An 18,160-nucleotide genomic window follows, 5' to 3' on the forward strand; every position below is an offset into this window, starting at 1 on the left:
GTGCTTCCTTGTTATGTCAATTTTGGATCTTTCAGTTGCAAGTCAGAGAAACCTGGCTCACAGTGGCTTCAATAGAGATGTATTTATCTCACTAAACGAGAATTCTGGAAGGTGCTGGTCCAGGGCAGGTGCAATACCCACAATTCATCTTAGGGCCATTGACTCCAAGTGTGGTCCCAGGGCTGCTGGCTTTAGTCTAAACTGGTCTGTGATGGTGTTATGGATGGAACTGTGTCCTCCCAAAGTTTGTGTGTTGAAGCACTACCTCCCTTAAATATGGCTATTTGGAGATAGGACCTTTAAAGAGGTAATTAAGATTAAATCATCATAAGGGTGGGGCACTAATCTAACATGACTAGTGCCTTATAAGAATCAGGAGAAGGCCGGGCGCAGTGGCTCACGCCTGTAATCCCAGCACTTTGGGAGGCCGAGGCAGGTGGATCACGAGGTCAAGAGATCGAGACCATCCTGGTCAACATGGTGAAACCCCGTCTCTACTAAAAATACAAAAAATTAGCTGGGCATGGTGGCGCCTGCCTGTAGTCCCGGCTACTCGGGAGGCTGAGGCAGGAGAATTGCCTGAACCCAGGAGGTGGAGGTTGTGGTGAGCCGATATCACGCCATTGCACTCCAGCCTGGGCAAAAAGAGCGAAACTCCGTCTCAAAAAAAAAAAAAAAAAAAAAAAAAAAAGAATCAGGAGAAGTACCAGGGATGTGCACATACAGAGAAAAGGCCATGTGAGGACACAGCAAGAAGGCGACCATCTGCAAGCCTCAAGAAAGGTCTCAGAAAAACCTCAACCTTCCAACTCCTCGGTCTTGGACTTTCAGCCTCCTGAACTATTCAAAATAAATTTCTATTATTTAAACCACACAGTCTACGGTATTTTTTTTCTTTCTTTTTTTTCAGTCCCCATAGAGACTGCCAAAAATTGCCAATGCCAACTATTTTTCACGTCGTCATGGCGGGGTATTGGGAAAATTTTTCAATTAGCAATAATCGCGCCTCGGATAAACGTCATTGGCTACAATGCTGCCACTGTGCAGAGCTATGGTATTTTTTTATGGTTACCCAAGCAAAGTAACACAGATAAGACAAAAACAGAATATTGGAGTAAGCATTTAGAAACTTGGATAAAATTTGCTAGAATTATTTAATGTCTTCTGAATCTAATAAAACATAGGAGCAAGTATTTTGAATGCCTTTATTTATTTTTATTGTATTTTAATTAGTCCACAATAGGTTGAATTTTGTTAAGTTCTCTTTAACCACAGATAGACTAAGAAGCACTGTCTTAGGTATCCAGGCTCTTTCTATATTTCTTTTGGCTTTTGTTTTTGTATGAGTAACTTCATGGGCCTCAAGACAGCTGCTATACCTCCAAGCATCGTATCCTTATTCCAAGCAGAAAAAAAAAGGAGAAAAGTTAAAGGTGAAAGTAAATAGAGGTGCCTGTTGAATCCATCTCCTTTAATCAAGAAAGCAAAAACTGACCTGGCATGGTGGGTCACACCTGTAATCCCAGTACTTTGGGAGGTTAAGGTGGGAGGATCACTTGAGCCCACAAGTTCAAGACCAGCCTGAGCAACACAGTGAGACCTTATCTCTACAAATAAGTTTAAAAGATTAGCCAGATGTGCTAATGTGCACCTGTAGTTCCAGCTACTCAGGAGGCTGAGGTGAGAGAATTGCTTGAGCTTCCGAGGTCAAGGCCAGTCTAGACAACATAGCAAGTCCTTGTCTCTACAAATAATAACTTAAAAAATTAGCCAGAGGTGGTGGCGGGTCAGTCGTCTCAGTTATTTGGGAGGCTGAGGTGGGAGAATTGCTTGAGTGTTGGAGGCTGCAGTGAACTGTGATCACACCATTGCAATCCAACCAGGGCAACAGAGCCAGACTCCATCTCAAAAAAAAAAAAAAAAAAAAAAGGCATAAACTTCCTGGAAAGCTCATACTAGAGACTTCTGTTTCTATTATGTCTTAATTTATTTCTGCGGCTATAACAAAATGCCACAAACTGGGTAATTTGTAGATAATAGAAATTTCTTTCTTACAGTTCTGGAGGCTGAGAAGTCTAAGGTCAAGGTGCCAGCAGTTTCAATGTCTGGTGAGGCCTTGCCCTCTCCTTCCAGGATGGCATCTTGTTGCTGCATCCTCACATAGCAGAAGGGCACAAATACATAAATGCACTCCCTTAATACCTTTGTTATGGCACTGATCCCACCCATGAGAGAGAAGCCCTCATGACCCAATCACCTCCCAAGGCCCCATCTCTTAACTCTTGACTTTTCATAATAAGACCAATGAGGATTCAAAAAGAGACCCATTGATGTCCCCAAAAAACACTTTGCTCCAGCTCTGCTAGCCTCCCTGTTTCCTGCCCACAACTAAATGGTAACAACCCTGTGGGATATTTAAATGCGAAACTATTTTTAAGATGGATGTTTTCTCTCAATGTAAATACAATTTCTTGTGTGTGTTTTCATTCTTTCACTCATTTGAAAAAATTGGGACATAGCAGAAAAGAAGACAAACAGGATTTACTAGAAAGGAAGTTAAATTCCAATGTATGAATTTTGGAGGGAAACCAACATTCAGGCAGTAGTAATCTATTAGCGAGAAGGGAGAAGGGAGTTATAGATTGCAGTTGAGTAAACTTAAATGCATAATAAACTGGTTTTACATCAATCTCTTGAGAGCTTGGGTAGTATAAGTTTAGATCTTAGTTCATTGTAAATATGTGATGATAGATGATGATTGAAAGATGATGGATGATAGATAAATAGATAGATGATAGATAGGTAGATTGATCATACTGTCCTATGGAAAATCAACCAACATAGGGCTCATTTGGGAGGTCATGCATGTAGCAGCCAGTCAGCCTTTTCTTTTAATTCACTAAACCAGCAAGGGCTCCATCTGTTATATATATGCAAAGCAGTGTACTCATGGAAGTGCTTTAACATAAATTGCCACATTTAACATAGGTAACTGTTCTAGCGGCATTGGAGATAAATTCTAAGAAAATAAATTTAGGTCATTGATTAAAGAATAAACTTGCAGGCTGGGCGTGGTGGCTCACGCCTATAATCTCAGCATCTTGGGAGGATGAGGCGGGAGGATCACGAAGCCAGGAGTTCGAGACTAGTCTGACCAACATGGTGAAACCCCATCTCTACTAACAAAATACAAAAAAAGTTCGCCGGGCGTGGTGGCATTCGCCTGTAATCCCAGCTACTCAGGAGGCTGACTCAGGAGAATTGCTTGAACCCAGAAGGCAGAGGTTGCAGTGAGCTGAGATTGTGCCACTGCACTCCAGCAAGACTCCATCTCAAAACAAAAACAAAACAAAACAAAACAAAAAGAATAAACTTCCAATAACCACCCCATCTAAGAGTCTTCATATAAATTGAAATTATTTGGTAATCAGGCATTTGTTTAGCATTTTCTTTCTTTTTTTTTTTTTGAGATGGACTCTTCCTTTGTCGCCCATGCTGGAATGCAATGACGCAATCTCAGCTCACTGCAGCCTCTGCCTCCTGGGTTCAAGTGATTCTCCTGCCTCAGCCTCCCAAGTAGCTGGCTGGGACTACAGGCGCCCACCACCACGCCTAGCTAATTTTTTGTATTTTTGGAAGAGACGGGGTTTCACCATGTTGGCCAGGATGGTCTTGATCTCCTGAACTAGTGACCCGACCGCCTCACCCTCCCAAAGTGTTTGAATTACAGGCATGAGCCACTGCATGGCCAGCACTTTCTATCTTTTAAAGTTTTGGTCTGGAAATAAATTTTATATTGTTATTGGTTCTGTGTGAATAATAAAGGAACCATGCAAAATATTTGGGAACAAAACCAACACCACACCTCTAAGCAAGTGGTACTAAAAGTCAAATCTCCTGAATTACATGTCTCACCATTTCTTGACTTTTCATAATAAGACCAGTCAGGAGTCAAAAAAAGACCCATTGATGTTCTCCCAAAACTCTTTGCTCCAGCCCTGCTAGCCTGCCTGTTTCCTGCTCACTACAAAATAGTTACATCCCTGCAGGATATTCAAATGCTAAATAAACTATTTTTAAGATGGATGTTTTCTCTCATGGTAAGTACAATTTGTTGTGTATGTTTTCATTCTCTCACTCATTTGAAAAAAAGGGAACACAACAAAAAATAAGACTAACAGGATTTACTAGAAAACCAACATTTACATCAGTTATTAATAAAACATAATTGTGAAATTTCTACCAACAAAATAATGTTGAGTGCTTTTTTGCCTAGGTTGAGCGCTCTCTTTCTCGATCCTCTACACTTTTTCACTAGCTATTATGTCACTTTCCTCTGCCATCAGGCACTGTAATAAAAAGCCATCTCTGAGGACACGAAGAAGACCATTCATGAAGACAACGTAGAGAGAAAATGAGCAGACTGTGTCTATTTCAGAATCTCCCTACCAGCCATCCTGAGCCCAATGTGACAAGATCTTGTTGTAAAGATCGTGTAAAGTAAAAATTTGTATTAAAATGTCCAACATTGAAGTGGTAGATGTTTTTGTTTTTGTCCCATTTTAAAATAGATTCAATTACTGTGTAGATAATGTAATGCACTCATACCTACACAAATTGTTTTATGATTCTTTCAAATGATATCCCACTATTGAATATTCAATCATTTATGCCAATAATCACTGTCATTCTTGAACATAATTGAGATGTACTTATTTAGTTTACCCTTTCAGCTATCTGAATAAGAAAAGGAAACAAAATAAATCAAGACAACATCTGGTATGTCGGGATATTATCCACAGCCTGAATCAAAGAAGGTAAGACAAGTAACAGACACTTTTGTGCAGTGGAAAGGGCTCTGGGCAGGACATTTGAATCCCATTTCCCAGTGGTGGATCAATGGTCAAATCACTTAATCTACTTGGGCCTCAACTGTCTTTGATGTTTACTCCCTAGGATGAACTTTATGATCCTAGGATTCCTTCTGCTCTGTGGTTTACAAAGCTTGAAAACGGATAGGTAAAAATTGAAGATGATCTTTACAACAAGATCTTATCACATTGGGCTCAGGATGTCTGGTAGGGAGATTCTGAAATAGACAAAGTCTGCTCATTTTTTCTCTGCATCATCTTCATGAATGGTCTTGCTCCTATTGACTTAATTCAGATCTATCTTTATGTGCTTTTGTATATGTTGGCCCAAAATACTGTGAATTAGTTCCAAACATTTAAAAATTGGGATACATTTCTCAATAATATGGGTTTCTAGTTTCTTATGAAAAAAAAAATTAAAAATCCAGAAAGAGTAGACTCAGATTTCTGGTACTCCACCTTTCAGATGGGACCTATACTTTACATATGAGGACAGTTTTTATTGTTCCATATTGTCTCTTTCCCTGTGTTATCTGTGTATCCCCTACTGTCAGATGTTTTTAACCCTAACTGTCAGGACTTTATATCTGCAGCTACTTCTTCATAGAATAGCAGACCTCCAGATATTCACCTAACCTGGCTGTATTTTCTTTTGAACAGTTATCATATCAGAAATTATGCTTTCTGTTTGTTTGTTCGTATGTTTGGTGCTTGCCCCTACTAGAACAAAACCTTTTCAGAGGGAAGACACTTTCTCTTGTTCACCAGAGTATTGAGCACATAAAATTATATTTGGCTTATGGTAGGTATCAAATAATTATCCATTGATTTGTGGTTGACTGTTATTTCCTACCCTTTTGGAATTTATATCTTCTATTTGCCAAGCAGAGTGTTTTAGGAACTATTTTATTATAGGAAAACTCAAAATATCAGCCCTCACTGTGAATATATTTAAAAACAAACGGTGTTGTTTTTCTCTCAATTATTCAGGAAATACGTGATTATTGGAGAACGATTAGAAAATATGGAAACGAATATCACTCATAATCTCATTCAACTGAACTATGTATTTCAAAATGTTGACTTTCTATTTTAGTACTTTTTCAGGAGCTATGTGCTTATATTACATATGTTTAAACTTTTTCACATACTCTCCCTCTTCTTCAGTCATTCATACAATAAAATTTTCCCGTCTTTTCAGAGAAGCACTGGGGACAAGTGGCTCTTGACACTTCTAAGCCCACAGTTGTGCCTTCCAAGAAAAACAGGAAGGATTCATTTGATTGCTAAGATAATGAGAGCCTGATATTCATTATTTCATTTTTTTTTGCCATGGACAGCATTCTATGGACTTATTGGTTGCTGTTGAGAAGCAAACCCTTGCCATTGGCTTTCCCCATCAATGGTCCCAAGGCCATGTGATCTTCCTCTTGTGGTCTAAGTCAGGACCTGCTCTGCACACTCATCCATTCCCATAGAGTCCCAAAGCCTAGAGTTATAAGACGTTATGGCAGACCCCACTTAAGTTGACTTCTCGAATTCGTCTTTATCAACAATAAAGTAATACTGTAATTTACATTTCACCCAGCTGCTATAGTTATTTCTCTATAGGTTTAGAATGTAGAAGAAAGAGTGATGAGTGTTTTTTCTCACTGCAAATCCCCCAATGCTAAATAATCACTTCTATAACCTGATTTTTCTGTACTTGTCCAACCCATGGACATCATGAGGCCCAGGACAGCTTTGAATACAAATTCATAAACTTCTTAAAATGTTACAAGATTTTTTGGCAGTACTTTTTCTAGTTCATCAGCTATCACTAGTGTTAATGTATTATATGTGTGGCCCAAGACAATTCGTTTTCTAATGTGGCCCAGGGAGTCCACCAGACTGGACACCCCTGGATTAAAGCTTGTTTCATTATTTTGGACACCACCACATTTGACTTGGTTCACTTCATGACAGGCTGGCCACACCACTGATGAATGCTGCATCCATCTTTAGCAGCAGATGTTGGGACATCTGTTTCCTGAGGAATTCTAAGTGTCTTGATTGCTCAGTAAGAGCAGTAATGCTGTGTAGAAGGAGGATGTGGTGGTCTTTGCTTTATTCCTCATTCCACTCACACAGTCAACCCAATTTAATCCATCTGAAGACTAACAGTCTCTTACAAATTATGTTTAAGCACAGATCCAGTGGCTAGATAGTCATTTTTAATTAATTTTATTAATTTTAGCTTTTTTGCTAATTTCCCTGCAACTGTTGTAACCAAGCGAGTTAGAAGGAACGCGCCATGCTCTGAATTCTAAATTAAGAGTCCTTTATTAATTAACCAGCGACGGAGAGATGGCTAATACTCAAAATTATCTCGGCCCTGATTATTTTTTATACCTTCATTTAGGTAGGGGAGGGGAGTACCTAGCTGAAGTGGAATTTTACAGAAGCAGAAAAGCAGGTTAGAGGAAGGAGCTGCAGGCACAGGTGGTTTCCATACAATTACCAAGAAGAGGGGTGATCAGGCTCCTTCTGTACAATGATCAAAGGGAAATTTTTCTTACAATAGCAGTGGGGAGGTATGCCAAGCAGGATGTGGCACAGTGGTTACCAGTGTTAAGAACAGTACGCTTCAATGCTTCTAAGTGCAGCATGACCCAGTTAGGCACCCAAAGGGGCTGTGATAAGGAGGAGGAAGCCAGGTTGGAGTTTACAGCTAAAATGGAGTCAGTGATGCTAGCCCAGGGTAGGTTATTACACAACTATAATCTTACTGTTATTCTTCTCAGGAATTTGTTTGAAACATGAACATTATTATTAATTGGTATTATTGATTCAGCTCTTCCTCTCCCATCAAGTGATTAAACCGAAATAGTCTGAGGATGAGAAACATGACTTAATCTTGCACAGCCTCAGGGTTCCTCGAAAAGGCAGCCTGGAGCCATGGGCTGATTCTTTCTTCCATTACAGGAAATGAATGATTAGAACAACAATCGGAAACAAAGCATGTCTTCTCTGATCTAGGTAAATGTTCTCTTGGGGGTCCCCCAATGCACCCTGTATTTTCCCAATTTCACTCCTCATTACACTTTATTATCATCACTGGTTGATTTCCTTCCTTCCTGACTTGACCATCAATTTTTTAAAGGAAGAGAATTTGCCTGGCTTACTTAAACCTGGATTCCCATTGCTACCATGCCTGTAGCTTAATAAATGCTTTAATAAATGCTGTTAAAAATATCTGTTGAATGAAAAAATCAGTGCAAGGTGGAAGTTAAAGTCTAGAAAACATGAAATGCGCCAGATAAAACATGTGAGTCTAGCTTCAAAAATGACAGCATAAGACTAAAAAGATTGGAGTGATATCTTTTCTGTGCTCCATTCTTCTGATAGCTCCTTCACCTAATCTCCATTGCTCACGAGCAGAGACCATAAAAGGGACACTCTAGACTGAACAGATGCTACAATTAGGCAGTTACATATGGAAAAAGAAAGACAAAACTGAGCAATGTTTTAAAAACGCAAAAATATTAAATGAATTTGCACATCCAGTAGTATTTTTTACAAAACCAAATTAACCAACAAATAAAAAATAGCAACACATAAATAATCTAATCTAATAAAAGAGGAGGTAAATGCAGTAGACTAGGAAGCAGAAATGGGCCTAATCACAAATATTGGAATTTTAAAAATTATTAGGTGTATAAATAATGCCCTGTTCTATTAAGTTGAACTGTGCAATGAAATAAATGACTGTGTCTGTCAGACAAAGCAGAGAAATGGGGAGATGGGGGTGGAAGGAGCCAATATAGACTTATGAAACAGAAGACCTTAATAGATGAAACATTATGAAATACATTCAGAAAGGTTATTGGAGATTTTCTTCCAAAAACATATGTAAGTTAATGTGATGAGTTCTTCCAAATACTAAAGGAATAATAACTTCAATGCTGTATAAATTATTTCAGAGCATAAACACAGTTGGAAAGATTTTATATTGATTTTCATAAAGACAGTGCAACACTGATATGAAGACCTGACAAAGATCAATATCATTTATGACTACTTATGATAAATTTATAAATAAAATGCTAACAAATAGAAATTTTAAATAATATTTACTCAAAAAGAGCTCATCCAAGAGATTTGAATCAAATTGGGTAGAAAATAATATCAAGAGATACCAAAAGGCTGGTTTCCAAAATTTGTCATGCAGCTATGATTTTTTTTTTTTTTAAAAAAAGCCTCTTTGGCCACACTTTTTAAAACCTTACTATTTAATGTGATGAAAAGTGCCTACTCCAAATGCTGAATCACTAAAGGTACTGCCATTAATCAGAAATAGAAGAAATATGCTTACCATCACTAATATTATTTATTATATGTCCAGAAGTTCTAATAGTCCATTATGATTTAAAATTAAAACGTGAGTTATATAATTAAAAAGGAAACAACATTATCATTATTTCTAGATATGATTTGTCTATTTTGAAAACCCAAGACAATCAACTCAAGTATCATAGAAAAATATCATTAGAAATAAATCAGTGAAATGACTTAATCAAAATAAATATATAAAATCTAATGGCTCCACTTCCCTCAGAATAGCTAACAGTAAAGGCTGACTACACCAAGTGTTGGCAAGAGTGTGAAGAACTCAAATTCTTATAAATTGCTGGTAGGAATGTAAACTGGCCAAAGTCACTTTAAAAAACATTTCTTCAGACTTTTAAATGTCACATTTCCTTTACCAAACAACTCATACATTCTCTTCCTAGATATTTGGCCAAGAAAAAGTGAACATCTGTGTCAATGGAAAGACTTGCATATGCATGTGTATAGCAACATTATTCATGATAACCAAAGTTAAGAGAAACAATGTGTCCATCAAGAAGTGAATAAATTAAATGTGGTATAGCCATATAATGGAATATTAGCCATAAAAAGGAATGAACTATTGATACATGTAACAAGAATGCTGGATCCTAAAATCATTATGCTGAGGAAAGTCATTAGACACAAAAAGTATATCCTCAATGTTTAATTTATATAAAACTCTGGAAATGTAAATAAATCTATAGTTAAAAATAAAAGTAGATTAGTAGTTATCTGAGATGGGGTGAGGAATAAAATGAGCTGCAAAGGAACAGGAGGAATGTGGAGCGGGTGATGTGAAGGTTTGATTTTGGTGATAGTTTCATGAATGTATACACCTGTCAAAACTCATTCAATGAATGTGAATTATTGCAGTTACAATGTATATCAGTTAATTTATTTTAAAAATACAATAGAGCCTTCTGGAGAAGAAAATCTAAAGATCAAGGCCACATTCACATTGTAGTATATCCTAAAACTAAAATGTCTAAAGTCTTTTAACTTATCTCATCAAAATGTTTTACTGGCTCTTATTTGCTTACAGACTCTATGCTTCATTGCAGTAATTAATTACCAAAATGTAAAGATTTAAAGATATTGATATTCATGCAACAGCAATATGAAAGTTGCTATTTGTTTATCCCCCATTTCTCCATTATGTAGAAAGACAGATGGACACACACACACACACACACACACACACACACACACACACACACAGAGAGAGACAGACAGACAGACAGACAGAAAGGGACAGAGATTAACTTTGCTGAAATGGCAATGCTCAACTAGAAACTGATTTTCCCTAAATTTTCAATAGTTGGGGCTTTTAGAAAATTTATTGATTTGATAATAAAAAGGGGAATGTTCAGCTGACACTTACATTTTGCTGTTTATATTCTCCCTTTTTGCCTGACTAGATTGAAAGAGTGGCCTGAAAGTACAGCAGCCATCTTGTGACCAAGAAGAAGAAGATCAAATGCTAAAGATGGTAGAGCAAAAAGAGAGAAGAGATTTGGGTCAGCCCTGGAATACCGATTGTATTCTCCTTGCTACGTGAGAAAAATCAATCCTTTCAAATTTTCATGTACAGGTATACAAGTTTCTCTGACTCCAGCATATGTTGAACTGAAATCAATCACATGTTGTTGTTGCCAAAATGAGACTTACAGATCAAGTCATTAAGTTTCTCATGATACAGCTGATGAAGCAGGCCCAGAAAAATCTGAGTTTTCTAACAGGAAACAACCCAGAGACTCAAAATTGAAATCCAAACTTGATTCTCAGTTCAGCACTGTTTCTACGGTTCCAGCTGCCATACTAAGTAAAAGAAAAACATGCTTACTGGTAGCCTACTTTGTGCCAGGTACTGTTCTGGGTGATATCAGAGGCGGAACTGTCTAAGATCATACTCCTTTCTCACAAGGGCATACAATCTAGATGCGGCACTAATCTTTCTCAACAATTTTGCTGAGTCAATTCCATGCTTAAAAATTTATTATACATTATCTGTTATTCAAAACCCCATTGGTTCTAACTTATGCTCTCTACCACATTTTCCATAAGAACCCTAACAAAACATTCATCACAGTAAAATTATTTTATTTGTATAAATTATTTTATCTCTAGATGAAGAGATAAAACTTCATCAGACTATAAAATATTAGAGTAGTTTTAAAATACAGCTTGTGAAATTAGTGAAATTAGTGCCATTACATTATGGACCACAATAATATAAGCCGGTATTATACACAGTAAGTGATAATGTGTTTGTGTCCATATTAAGAAAACAACACTTTGGGTAGATATCACAAATGTTTGTTTGAAGGAATGTTGTTTGATTTTTCTTGAGGGAAAAATAAGGTTACAATAAGAAGAAGACAATAGGGAGGACATTCCTAGAGGGCATAAATGTCTTTGTTTAATCTTGGGAAAAATACAAATAAAATAGTTTGACTGTGATGAATGTTTTGTTTGGGTTCTTATGGAAAATGTGGTAGAGAGCATAGGTTAGAACCAACAGGACTGTGGCTTAAATCAGTGATCTTTAACATTTTTGCTCACTTATCCATTAAAAAAGATTTTGGAGAAAACTTTGAATTAAAGGATGAGTAGTTTTAACTTTATTCTTCAGATAACGATCAATGTATGATATGTTTTTAAGCATGAAATTGACTCAGAAAAAATATTGAGAAAAATAAATTTGATGTTCATAACTGGAAAAAATGAAATAGAATAGAAAAGATGAAACTAGGCTAGGCGTAGCGGCTCATGCCTATAATTCAAGCACTTTGAGAGGCTGAGGTGGGCAGATCACTTGAAATCAGGAGTTCGAGACCACCCTAGCCAACATGGCAACCCCATCGCTACACAATATAGAAATAATAGTTGGGCATGGTTCTGGGCACCTGCAATCTTAGCTACTGGGGAGGCTGAGGAACTAATCTTTTGAATCTGGGAGATGGAGGTGGCAGTGAGCTGAGATCACTGCACTCCAGCCTTGGTGATAGAGTGAGACGCCATTTCAAAAAAATAAATAAAATAAAAAAGATGAAACTACATATTATTTGAAAGGCATTTGCAACATGTATAATATACATATACATAATTCTAAATCATAAACAAATGAGCGATAAAATATAGTAAGAATTGTCTACCATAGTATAGGGCGTGGAACACAGTAGGTGCTTAATAATTGTATAAATAATTCATTCACAAAGTAATATTCATGTATGAACCAAAATATTACTGCAGACTCTTTTAAGCTAGTGATATTAAGGTACCCATTATAAAACCTTCAAATGTATATAATCTATTATCTCTTTCTAGATAAAAATGTAAGTTTTAAGGATCACTGAAAACTGGTAGAGTTACCTAGGTAACCCATGAAGTAAAATTCATGAGAATTAAATTCTGATTGTATTTCCTTTACTGTCTGCCTTTTGAAAAGAGGCAACAGATATAGCATCAAAGCTTCCACTTAACAAGCAGATCAAAAAGAATAGGTGACTTGATTCTGGTATATCTAAATATCTACTTATGATTTCAATCACTTTTCTTTTGAGCTTTTGGTTATTTTTAGAACCGCTTTTCAACAGTGACCAAATGAGTTCACAGACTGAGAACTTAGATGAGATCTATACAAATGCAATTGCTTGAGTATTTTTTTAAACTAAAAAGGATTTAAGGGTTTTTGAATGACTCAGATAATAGATAAAATATGGTTCACCTGTGCTGTCTACTGAACCATACGTGCCAAGACATTTAGATAGTGGCCAACATTTGCTGCTCTCTCTATTTAATGTTCAGAGTAGCTATTTGAAAGGAATACTTCTTTGAAAGATAGTCATGTTACCAAATCACCAAAACATCAGGGTAATCAGTGGAAAACGTCAATCAATCATCTAGATGTGTTGCTTGATTTACAATAAACATGGCTGATTCTGTTGCTTTTACTCTGGCAATATGGCATCTTGTCAGATAATGCTACTCCCAGGGAGAGATACCAAAAAGAGTGTATGCTGGATCCCAAAGTTTCTGTTGAAAGGATAAAAATATGTTTCCCTATATCCTGAGCAACAAAGTTGACTTATTTAATTTTTCTCTTCATCTGAATTATTTGTGCTAATACATAATATAGTTTGGCGTTAATGTTTTTGAATTTTAAAAACTCAGTTATTTAATGAAGAGACTATTTTATCTGTGTAGAATTTTTATCATTGTAGGTTACTAGATAAGAACATAAGAGAACATTACGTTGCTTTTAACTAAAGTCAAAATAACCTAGGAATTTCTGTCCATCACAGTCCTAGGGACTGGTCTGAGGCATCCAACTTCAAAACTTTTCAAAAAACATTGATAACACATATGTTATATGTAGCACATAAGCGTATTCTCTGAGCAAAGGGAACAGATTATTTCCTGAAGAACATTTCCAGGACACAAAGTGAAAAAAGGAGACCTCAATAGGTCTAATGGCTTCCTTGACGTGACTAAAATTTTTAGAGAAGTGTTCTGGAGAGAAGAAACAAAAACAGAGAGTAGAGAAAGTTCTAGAGAGCTGTAGAGGGTTCTACTCAAATCTTAGGCTGCCTGCTGACTACTGGATATGTGTGAGAAACTACTAAACTGAGAGAGAAAAAAAAAAAAAAACAGTAGAAAAAGACAGATGAGCAATCAGTCTCCCGAACTATGGTCAGAAATAGTTTGTGCTCACACCAGCCTGACTGTAAAGATTTTTAAGCACATAGGACATTGAATATAGATTTGAGAAGAGGATTGCATTGGTAGTGGGGCTAAATTGGTCGTAAATAGCTACTTTGAACTCACCTAAGAAAGCTGAAAAGAAAGAGTCAAAGGATCAGACTGTTCAAGTAACTTAACTGTGTCCTAGAGCAAAACCAAAAATTATTTAAGTAAATACCAGAAAAAAGAGAAATTCAACATGAAAATCTGTGTCTATAATCTATCCAAAAATTACCATATATACAAACTGTATTAAAATAGAATTTTTAATAAGGAGAAAAATTAAGCAAAATAAGTAGCTCATAAATTACAAACATGATGTAATTAGTAAATAAGAATATTAAAGCTTTATTCTTAGCTTATTTACAAAAGATAGATAATTGCATGAGCATAATGAAGAAAGAATAAAGATTTAAAAAACATCCAAATCAAACTTATTTTATCAAGAAATGAAAAATACAATGTGTAAAATAAGAAATACACTTTATGGAATTACCAGCATATTAGACATGCAGAAAAAAAGATTGATCAATTTTAAGATATAGAAAAAAAAACTACTTTTTTTAAGATCCAAAGAAAATAATTGAAAAAATCAACAAAGCGTGACAGAGATATAGAAGAATATTAACTAACCACATATACATGTAAAGTGAAATAGCAGAGGGGAAAGGGATAAAGAAACAAAAAAATTATTTGAAAAAATAATGCTTCAAATTTTTCCGAATTTGAAAACTATAAACCCACATCTTCAAGAAGCTCAATCAGCCCAAAGCACAAGAAATAGGAAAGTAACTACATAAAGACACATGATAATAAAACTGCTGAAAACTAGTAATAAAGGGGAAATATTTGAAAATAGCCAGGAAAAGATACACTGTGAATTGAAGACCAAAACAATGCATCGGCATATCATCGGAAATAATACAATCCAGAACATAGTGGAGTGACACAGAAAAGAAATAAAAAGAAAATAGAAAAAGTCAACCTAGAATTGTATAAACATCACAATGTGTTTTTAAAAATAAAAGCAAAATAAAGGCTTCTTAAGAAAACAAACACTGATCACTCTTAGACCAGCATTATAAGAAGTGTTAAAGGATGTTCTAGCAAACGGATAATGACAAAAAGAAATTTAGATCTTTGCTAAGGAATGAATAAAACCAGAAATCATTAATATGCTGATAGGTAAACATGAAATATTTTTATTCTATTTAAGAAATGGGATAAGAATAAAATTATTTAAAAATAATTTGTTGGGCATGGTGGCTCACGCCTGTAATCCCAGTACTTTGAGAGGCTATGGCCAGTAGATCACTTGAAGCCAGGAGTTCCAGAACAGCCTACCAACATGCTGAAACCCCATCTCTACTAAAAATACAAAAATTATCTGGGCTTGGGAGTGCACCTGTAATCCCAGCTACTCAGGAGGCTGAGGTACAAGAATCGCTTGAACCTGGGAGGCAGAGCCAAAATTACACCGCTGCCCTCCAGCCTGGGTGACAGAGTAAAACTCCATCTCAAAAAGTAAATAAACGAATAAAAATAATAATTTATTTTTGAGTTTATTATACACATAAAAAATATATGACAACAAAAGCACAAAATTCAGGTGATAAAAACAGAAATATAATACTTGAATATTCTTATCCTGTGCTTGAAGTGATATAATATTATTTGAAGGTAGACAATAATATGTCAAACATGCATACAATAAAGCATAGAACAACTGCTAAAACAAAACATAACAAACAATATAACTAATAAACTAATAAACCAATAAAGCAGATACAATTCAATTAAAAGACATTCAATTCTAAAATAAGAGCTGTATTAGTTTTCTATTGTGGGATCACACATTAACCCAAAACTTATCAGTGCCCACAACTGACATTTATTATCTCACACATTTTCTGAGGGGCATAAATTCAAAAATGCCTTAGCTAGGTGGTTCTTACTCAGGGTCTCTCAGGAGGTTGCAACTAAGAAAATGTGCTTCCTTCAGCAGCATATAAACTAAAAGTGGAACAATACAGACAAGATTGGCATGGCCTCTGTACAAGGGTGACATGCAAATTAGTGAAGCATTTCATATTTTTGGAGTAGGATAACTAAAGTTAACAATAATGTATTGTACATTTCAAAATAGAAGTGAGGACTTTAAATATTCTCAAAACAAACAAATGACAAATGCTTGTATTGGTAGATGTCTTAAATACCCTGACTTGATCATTACACACTCTATGCATATAATATAACATATACTTACTAAATTTGTTCAAATACTATCGATCAATAAAAATAGAACATAATCAGTTGGAAAAAAACCCCACTTCATAATTGATAAAACTACTAGACAGCAAATTAGTAAGAATATGGAATATTTGAAAAACAGTATGAACAAACCTGAACTAATTAACATTTATAGAACATTTCAGCCAAAAGAGTAAATTATACCTTGCTTTTACATGACATGGAATGTTTACCAAGATTAACAATATTTTGGGTCATAAAACAAGTCTCAATAAACTTAAAGGCATGTTCTCTGACCATGATGAATTTAAATTAGAAATCAATAACATTAAAATAAATGAAAAATCTCTAAATATTTGGAAACTAAACAATACATTTTCAAGTAACTTATGGTTCAAAGAAGAAATACAAAGGAAATTGGAAAATATTTTAGGCTGAATAAGATAAAAACATGACATATCAAATGTGTGGTACATAAATAGTGTGTAGAAAGATATTTATAACATTATGTATATATATATATATATTTATATTTATATCTGTATATATGGAAAGTTCACCATTAATATCTAAACTACCACTTTAAGAAGCAACAACAGCAAAAGACAGTAAGTTAAGCCCAAAGTAAGAAAAATAAAAAGAAATAATAAGAATAGAAGAAGAAATCAACGAAATGATAAAATAGACTATAAAAGAGAAAAGTCAATGAAACTGAAACCTGATTCTTTGAGATCAATAAAATTGAAGAGTCCCCAGCAAGACTGATCAGACTTGAAAGATAATATGAAATACAAATTACCATTATCAATGATAAAAGAGGACATCACCACAGAACCTATCAAGAGTTTTTAAATTGTACAGAAATTCTGTAAATAAGTTTCACAAACCAAAAAAAGGACAAATTCCTCAAAAAATAAACCAACATTCATATTGAATTACATGCATACTGAATTTATATTAAATTACATATTCAATGTGTAATTATATATCCAATATATAATTTGAGATTCTCTATATTAAGAGATTACAAAATGAAAACTACATAGTCATCTCAACAACTGCACAAAAAGTATTTTACAAAATGCAACATCTAGTCAGATAAAAATTGTCAGCACACTAGTAGTAGAACGAACAGAATGACTTTTCCTTAAACAGATAAAGAAAATCTTTATTAAGCTTGTAATTACTATGAGGCATAATTACGGAAGACTGAATACTGTCCCTCTAAGATTCAGAACAAGGCAAAGATTCCCATTTTTATCACTTCTACTAATTTTTGTGTCTACAGGTCCTCAAAGGTGCAATAAATCAAGAAAAAGAAATAAAAGCCACGTGGATTTAAAAGGAAGAAATAAAACTATCTTTAATTACAAATGGCATGATTATCAAGGTGGAAAATTCTAAGGAATTAATAGCACAGGCACAAAAAGTAATAAATGAATTTAGCAAAATTTCAGGATATGAAGTCAATATGCAAAATTAATTATTTTTCTATATACAAAACCAAACACTTGGAAATTGTAATAAAATAATACTACTTATAATAATATCAAAAGAGATACAATAAATTTTGGAAAAAAATGTGCACAGCATATAAACTGAAAACAACAGAACATTGCTGAGAAAAACTAACGATCTAAATAAATGCAGATACAGAGCTAAAAGACATTAAAAGACTCCTAGAGTTAAGGTATGAATTCTGCTCAAATTGACCTATACAGTCAACAAAATTACCATTAAAATCCCAAATATTTCGCTCTAAAATTTATATAGAAATGGAAATAAACTCTAGAATAGTTAAAACAATTTTGAAAAAGAACAAAGTGGGATGACTTTACCTGATTTCAAGACTTATTATACACAAGAATGAGAAACACAGTGTGTTGGTGTAAAGATAGAGATCAATGAAACATCATGGAGTTCAG

General features: G+C 35.0%; 2 non-coding genes across 2 annotated transcripts; one reads left to right on the forward strand and one right to left on the reverse strand.

Moving 5' to 3' along the window:
* Nucleotides 1-910: 910 nt before the first annotated feature.
* LOC116548862 lies at nucleotides 911-1,051 on the reverse strand. The gene has a single exon (XR_004267575.1). It is a non-coding gene; the product is annotated as a U4 spliceosomal RNA (small nuclear RNA).
* Nucleotides 1,052-15,974: 14,923 nt separating this feature from the next.
* LOC116548890 lies at nucleotides 15,975-16,081 on the forward strand. The gene has a single exon (XR_004267601.1). It is a non-coding gene; the product is annotated as a U6 spliceosomal RNA (small nuclear RNA).
* Nucleotides 16,082-18,160: the final 2,079 nt, after the last annotated feature.

Source organism: Sapajus apella, unplaced genomic scaffold (assembly GCF_009761245.1).
Source record: "Sapajus apella isolate SASKATOON/1434 unplaced genomic scaffold, GSC_monkey_1.0 scaffold5, whole genome shotgun sequence".
Classification (NCBI taxonomy): domain Eukaryota; kingdom Metazoa; phylum Chordata; class Mammalia; order Primates; family Cebidae; genus Sapajus; species Sapajus apella.